General features: G+C 46.1%; 1 pseudogene; it reads right to left on the bottom strand.

Moving 5' to 3' along the window:
- Positions 1-4,587: 4,587 nt before the first annotated feature.
- On the bottom strand, positions 4,588-4,706 carry LOC112473087 (annotated as a pseudogene).
- Between the last annotated feature and the right edge of the window lie 1,665 nt (positions 4,707-6,371).

Here is a 6,371-nt window from a genome sequence, read left to right as displayed (position 1 = left end):
GGAGTGCACCGTGTACCAGGTGGCATCCATTACTCATCTCCTGGGATGGGATTCTCCCATCCTCAGGGTGAGAGGCGGGGGCTGGCTGTGGGATGTGGGGAACTGAGCAATGGGCCCAGCCTCTGGGGGACAGCCTGCCAACACCTGTCACTCCACCAAGTTCAAAAAGAGCCTGGGCGCAGCTCACATCCTGCTGTTCTTCCGGAGCCCAAGAAGAGAACAGGAAAAGCCAAGAGGCCTGGCTTTGGCGCTGACTCATCAAGAAGTGGGCGAGCAGCCAGGTTGGGAAGGGTAAGGAGTGTGTTAGATCCATCCTTCCTTCTCCGGATACTCACTGGAATAAGGCTGAGCCCCAGAGCCAGGAGCCTGAATCTACCCCACCCAGAGCCGTGAGATGCTCAGACTGTGAGGGGAGGAAACATATGTTAAATGAAATCCTGGTCACGTAACCCCTTTAGGAAGATGAAGGTCTTCGCTTGGCCAAATATGTCTGTGGCAGTCTTGGCTGTGAAAGGCACCGCCCTTCCCCTGGCCACAGCCTGGAGAGCTGGAGGGCCAGCGGGGAGGCCTCGGGTGAAGAAGTAAGAGGAGACTTAAGAGCTGAAAACAGAAGGAGGGGGTGAGAACAGAGACATGGAGCCTGAAAAAAGAGCAACCTGTCTGTCTAGAGTCCATAAGTTCCTGGGGTGGAAATGTTCACTGGACTTTGAAGAATCGGGCTGTTTAATATTTGAATTCCAGTTGTTTAGTAGTGGCTCCCTCCACCGTCACCACCAACCTTCCAGAAAATCTGCCACACCCTAGCCTTGTGGCAGTGGTAAACTTGAGGAAGGGAAGAATGGGGCGGTGTCCCAGCAGTGACAGTGGCAGTGTGGACAGCACGCTGTAGAGCCAGATTATGTAGGTTTGACACACTATATGTGTAAACTTAGGTCTTGTCAGAGACTCTCTGAGCCTTGGTTTCACCTGCAAAATGGGAATGATAACGCAAAGACCAATTTTTTTTCAGCACGGATATGAGTACCTTATGTGGATTATCTTATTTAGATACTTTCTACACCCCCATGAGGTAGGTGCTGTTTTCAAATGAGGAAACCGAAGCAAAGCAGCTGGCTAAGTTTACACAATAAGTAGTAAGACTCAGGAGGTCTCACTCCAGAAAATGTGCTATTGACTATGACACAGATGGCATCTACCTATTAAGGTAGTTGTGAGTGTCAAGTGAATTTATGCATATAAAGCGCTCATAACAGTGGCCAGGTCATAGTAAGCTCTTGTGCTATGATTAGTGAAAATGTGAATACTTAACTCAATTGGCTTAAACATTAAGAGAACTTATCATTTCACCACCAAGAAGTCCCACAGCATTCCTGGCCTCTGGATCAGAGTTGATTCAGTGGTTCAATGATGGCATAAGGAGCCAAGAGCTTTCTGTCTTCTGTTCTGCACTCTGGCTTCAGTCCAAGGGTGGCAAGGTGGCTGCCAGCAACACCCGGAGCATCTTGCATCCTTACTTTTCTCCAGCAAGAAAAAGAGGCTGTGCCCCTAGCCAGACAGCTAAGGCCTGCCTTTCAGTCTGATTGGGCAAGGTATTGTGGATGCAACTTTAAAGAACTTGAGACACTTCTCAGCTGGAGGACCTGGGAGACCCCTGGGTTACACAAATAATTTCTATACAATGTGCTCATCTAGTGTCTAGTGGTGCCGGATCCAGAGGAGGAAGAGGTTTATTTGGACTGAGGGTGGAGGTGTGTTTGTGGGAGGCTCCCTGGAGGCTTTGCCTCTGAATTCTGAAATATGAGAAAGATTTCCTCAGCCGGGAAAGCCTGGGAAGAGGGTCAGAGGGTACAGCCTGAGCAAAGATCTGTGGGCTTCGGGAAGCTGCGGCTTGTGGGCAGGATAGCGGGGTTGGGGAGCGTGGAGACAAGACCCTCAGAACACAGAACTCTCTCCTCCCTACCTCACCTCTGGGCTGGGAGGACCAACATAATAACAGCTAACCATACTGAGTGCTTACTACATGCCCGCACATCACGGACATTTAATCATCATGACACCTCTTTGAGGAAGTCCTGTTACTCTCCATTTTACAGCTAGGAAAAGTGAGTTGCGAAGAGGTTAAGTAATTTGCCTCAAGTCACACTGCTGGCAAGGGCAGAGCTGGGATGCAAATCCAGGCAGTCTGACCCCAAACATGTACTTTAAACATGTCCTGAACCTCCCTGGCCAAGCCCCCAACCCAGCAGGGAGCAAGAGAGCAGAGGGCAGGAGAGAGAGAAGTCCCATCAGGCCATGAGTCACTGCAGCTGGTGGTGGCCACAGCAGGGGGAGACCTGCATCTGGCAGACAAAGGCAGGAAGCCAGGGGTTTTGTCTCTGATGGCCAGGAAGTTGCCCCCAAGCCCCCAACCACGGGCCTGAGAGACAGGGCCTGACCTATAAAGGGGCTCAGCAGACCTTACTTCATAGGACTTGACTTTTCCATCTTCATCTTCTCATTTGAAGTAATAATCATCCTCGTTATTTCGAATATCATGCCATTAGGAGGGGGCACCTGGGATGCAGTAAAGAATGCAAAGCGGCTTTTTACCATGTCACTTAGAGGTTATTTATTTTTCTTATTAAAGCAGAAATCCTGAATTGAAAATGGTAGCAGTGATTGCCTTTGTGGCTTAGCTTTTCATTCTACTTTTCTACTTTTTGGGGTTTTGCCCAGTATTCTTTACAATAAACATATTTTACTTTTTAATGGGCTCCTCCTGAAAAGAAGATCATTAAAATTCATTATGAAAATTCCTCCATGGGATACATCTACATAAACCTATGCATATATGCATAGAATGTCTTTGGAAGGCAATCCAGGGAAATGATTAAGTGTGTGGCCTTGGGGAAGAGACAAGGGAGACTTGGGTGCTGGGGAGGGGGTGCCTTTGAGTGTAGGCTTCATGGGACTGCTGGAATTGTTATTTATTTATCTTACCGTATGCTTGCATAACCTGTCAAAAAAGTGTTGTTATTATTATTTTTTTAAGTCAAGAAAAACAGCCAGATCCAAGTCCCAAATCCCTACTGGGTTCCACAGTTGTCGCCCTTGGGATCCATCTCTGGGCTCCCCCTCTCATTCTCTGTTCTGGCTCTTTAAGAGACACCCCTTTTAGAGAGACTCTGGGTCTGTGGAAGTCTCCCAGCCAAGTGCCTGTTTCCACAGAAGTAGGTGCCTGGCATTTGAAGGAGCAAAACTACAAAGATGCTCCCCAGCCTTTCCCACTCTGCATACCCTTCGCCTAAAGTGTTCACATTAATAAGGTTCCCCTCCTCCCATGCCATCGACATGGAGGACACTGCCCATGGGCAGGCAGCTGCTCTTCACTGGATCCTCAGGGGACCTCCACACCAGGAAAAGAGGCCCCATTTCTCAGAGCAGTACAAGGCCACCCCAACTGGTCCCTGCCCTTCTATCTATCTTTATCTTCTCCACTGCCCCATCTCAGACTGATGGCTGGGCACCAATAGGACCTGCCACCTCAAGTCACTCACCTCTTGCCTGTGCACGAGCTGTTCCCTCTATCTGAACAGTCCCGCTCCCTCACCTGCCCAGCTAATATCTACTCATCACACGAACCTCATTTTAGATGGGCTCTCCTCCAGGAAGCCCTCCTTGATCTTGTCAGGGGCTCTCTTTGGTCTCCCATAGCACGTTGGGATTTCCGAGCACAGAATTCTAGCTGTGCCATTTTGACATTGACTGCGTGACTCTGGGCTAATTACCTAACTTCTCTGTATTTTAGTTTTCTCATTTATGAAACAGTGCTTAGCTCAGAGTTGTAAAGATTACATGACTTAATCCAGATAAGATGCTCAAAATAGTGCCTGGTACATAGTAAACACTTGATAACTTTTGGTTCTTATCACACCATACTTGGGATTGCCTGTTTATCTGTCTCTCCCACTAGACTGTGATGAGCTTCTTGAATACTGCGGCTGGATCGTGTCATCCTGATGTTCAGTCAGGGCCTGGTACATATTTAAACAAATGAAATAATCCATTCAAATCAATCAACTTTTTTGAGCATTTGCAAAGCATGTGAATTATCTAATACTCCGTGTCAGAGACTGGGCTACACACTAAGTACTTTCTATACATTATTTCATTTAATTCTTGTGATGAGGGTTTGAGTTAGTACTTGCAGCCTGCTCATGTCACAGATGGGTAAACTCTATCCCCTTTATCGGTTTTATTTTTTCATTGCAACACATATTATGCGTTTATTTGTCTGTTTGTGATAGAGCCAGACTCCCAACTAAAACGGAAGCTCTGTGAGAGCGGAGACTATTCTGTGGTAATCATGGGGCCCAGAACAGTGTCCGGCACGTAGTGGGTGAGCAACTTATATGTGTGTGAAACACCCTTTGCCTCCGGAAAACCTTGATTCTCCTCCACCCCAGGCTGAGACGATGCCCCCACACTGTGCTTTCATTACACGTGGCAATTATGTGTACTTCCCCCAACACAGCAGGTTGACCTCACAGGTTGCAAGGACCTTGTTAGCTTACAATTCCTTATTTTTAATTTTTAATTTTTTTTTTATGCCGACAGCACCTGGTTTTCCTAGGTGGTCTCCCATCCAAGTACTAACCAGGCCCGACCCTGCTCAGCTTCTGAGATCAGATGGGATCGGGCACGTTCAGGGTGACATGGCCGCAGACTTTATATTACTTCTTAAAATGTGGTTTTCTTGGCCATCCCGCCAACTCCAAAAGGGCAGGGCCTGTGGTTAATAATAAGAGTAATGACGAACATTTGTGGAGTCTTTAGTGTGGGCCAGCTCTCTATATGATGTATCCCCTTCAGTAGTTTCCAGAAGTCTCTGAAGTATGATGTTGTCTGCACTTTATGGGGGAGGAAACTGAGGCTTGTGGAGGTGAGGAGGCTTGCTGCAGGCGAAGTGACTAGTGAGTCACTTGCTAGCCGTGCTTGACCCAGGCAGTCTGAATTTAGTATTGAGGTCCTTAACCTCTTCAGAAAAGACAGCAGTCATTTATACCATAAACTGAGCAGGGAGCACTTGACAAGTGTCTTCTGACTGCCCCCTGACAAGCAGGAGACAGAAAAGGTGGTTCCTGGCTCCACTCCAGGCAGTAGGGGTGGGGTGCTGGACCCAAGTCCCCACATGGGCATAACATTTCTCTTCCTCCTCACTCTCCAAAGTGGGTCCTACGGGCTCAGAATCCCTTGTTTTTTTTACTTTGGAAAGACCAGCGAGTGAGCTCGTGCTGCCATGTTTCCGAGCTGGCCCACCTAGAAGGTTCCACCCTGACTGCCAGACTCCGTGGCCCCAGTGATGTTGATGTAAGAGGGCTGGATCGTCTTCCTGGCTATTAGCAAAAGGAAAACCAACCAACCCACAAAAAAATTGCTTCAAAAAAGAGAAGCTGCAAGACGAGTCTGCCACCTCAAGTCACTCAAAAAGGAAAGAAAAAAAATCCTAAGATTTCAGCTGGGGATCCAGCTTTTCCTCCCCTTGGATCCCTTTGGTGTTTATTTTAATTAAAAATACTTTCAAACTGCCAGAAAAGTTGCAAGAATAATACTCAGAGCTCTGAAATACCCTTTACCTAGATTAACCATTTGTTTTTTGCATTTGCCACATTTATTTTCTCTCTCTCGACAGATATTAGACAGATATAGATAGAGATATAGATAGATAAATAGGTAGATAGATATAGTTACATATATAATTATGGGACATATATTGTTTCTGAACCACCTGAGAGTCGATTGCAGATATCACACCCCTTGACCCCATAATGCTTTGGTATGTATTTCCCATAAAAAGGCTAGCCTCTCACCTAACCACAGTACAGCTATGAAATTCAGGAAATTTAACATTCATAGAATACTTCAATCTACTATCCATATTTTTGTTCTGTCAATTGACCCAGTAATGTTCTTTATAGTATTCTTTTCCCTCTAGTACAAGATCCAGTCCTAGAGCATGTATTACGTTTAATTGTCATGTCTTTTACTCTCTTCTAATCTGGAATAGCAACCTGCCTTTGCCTTTCATGACATTGAAATTTTGAAGAATACAGACTAGATATTTTATAGACTTGTTCAGTTTGGATGTGCCTGATTTTTCCTCATAATTAGATTCAGGTTATGCGTTTTCAGCTGGAAATTACAAAACTGATATTGACTGCTTCTCAGGGTGTCACTTCTAGATGCCCCTGATGTCTGTCTGCCTGAAAAGGGTGATATTCCTTTTGATTTCTTAGTTAAGAGGCAGTCTGATTTCTCCACTGCATAACTTACAATTTCCCTCCTGGTAAGTAATAAGCAATCTGTGGGGACACTTTAAGGTATGTAAATAT

Source organism: Pteropus alecto, unplaced genomic scaffold (assembly GCF_000325575.1).
Source record: "Pteropus alecto unplaced genomic scaffold, ASM32557v1 scaffold39, whole genome shotgun sequence".
Lineage (NCBI taxonomy): Eukaryota > Metazoa > Chordata > Mammalia > Chiroptera > Pteropodidae > Pteropus > Pteropus alecto.
The sequence above is the reverse complement of the archived record's forward strand: the minus strand, read 5'-3'. Positions and strand labels throughout refer to the sequence as shown.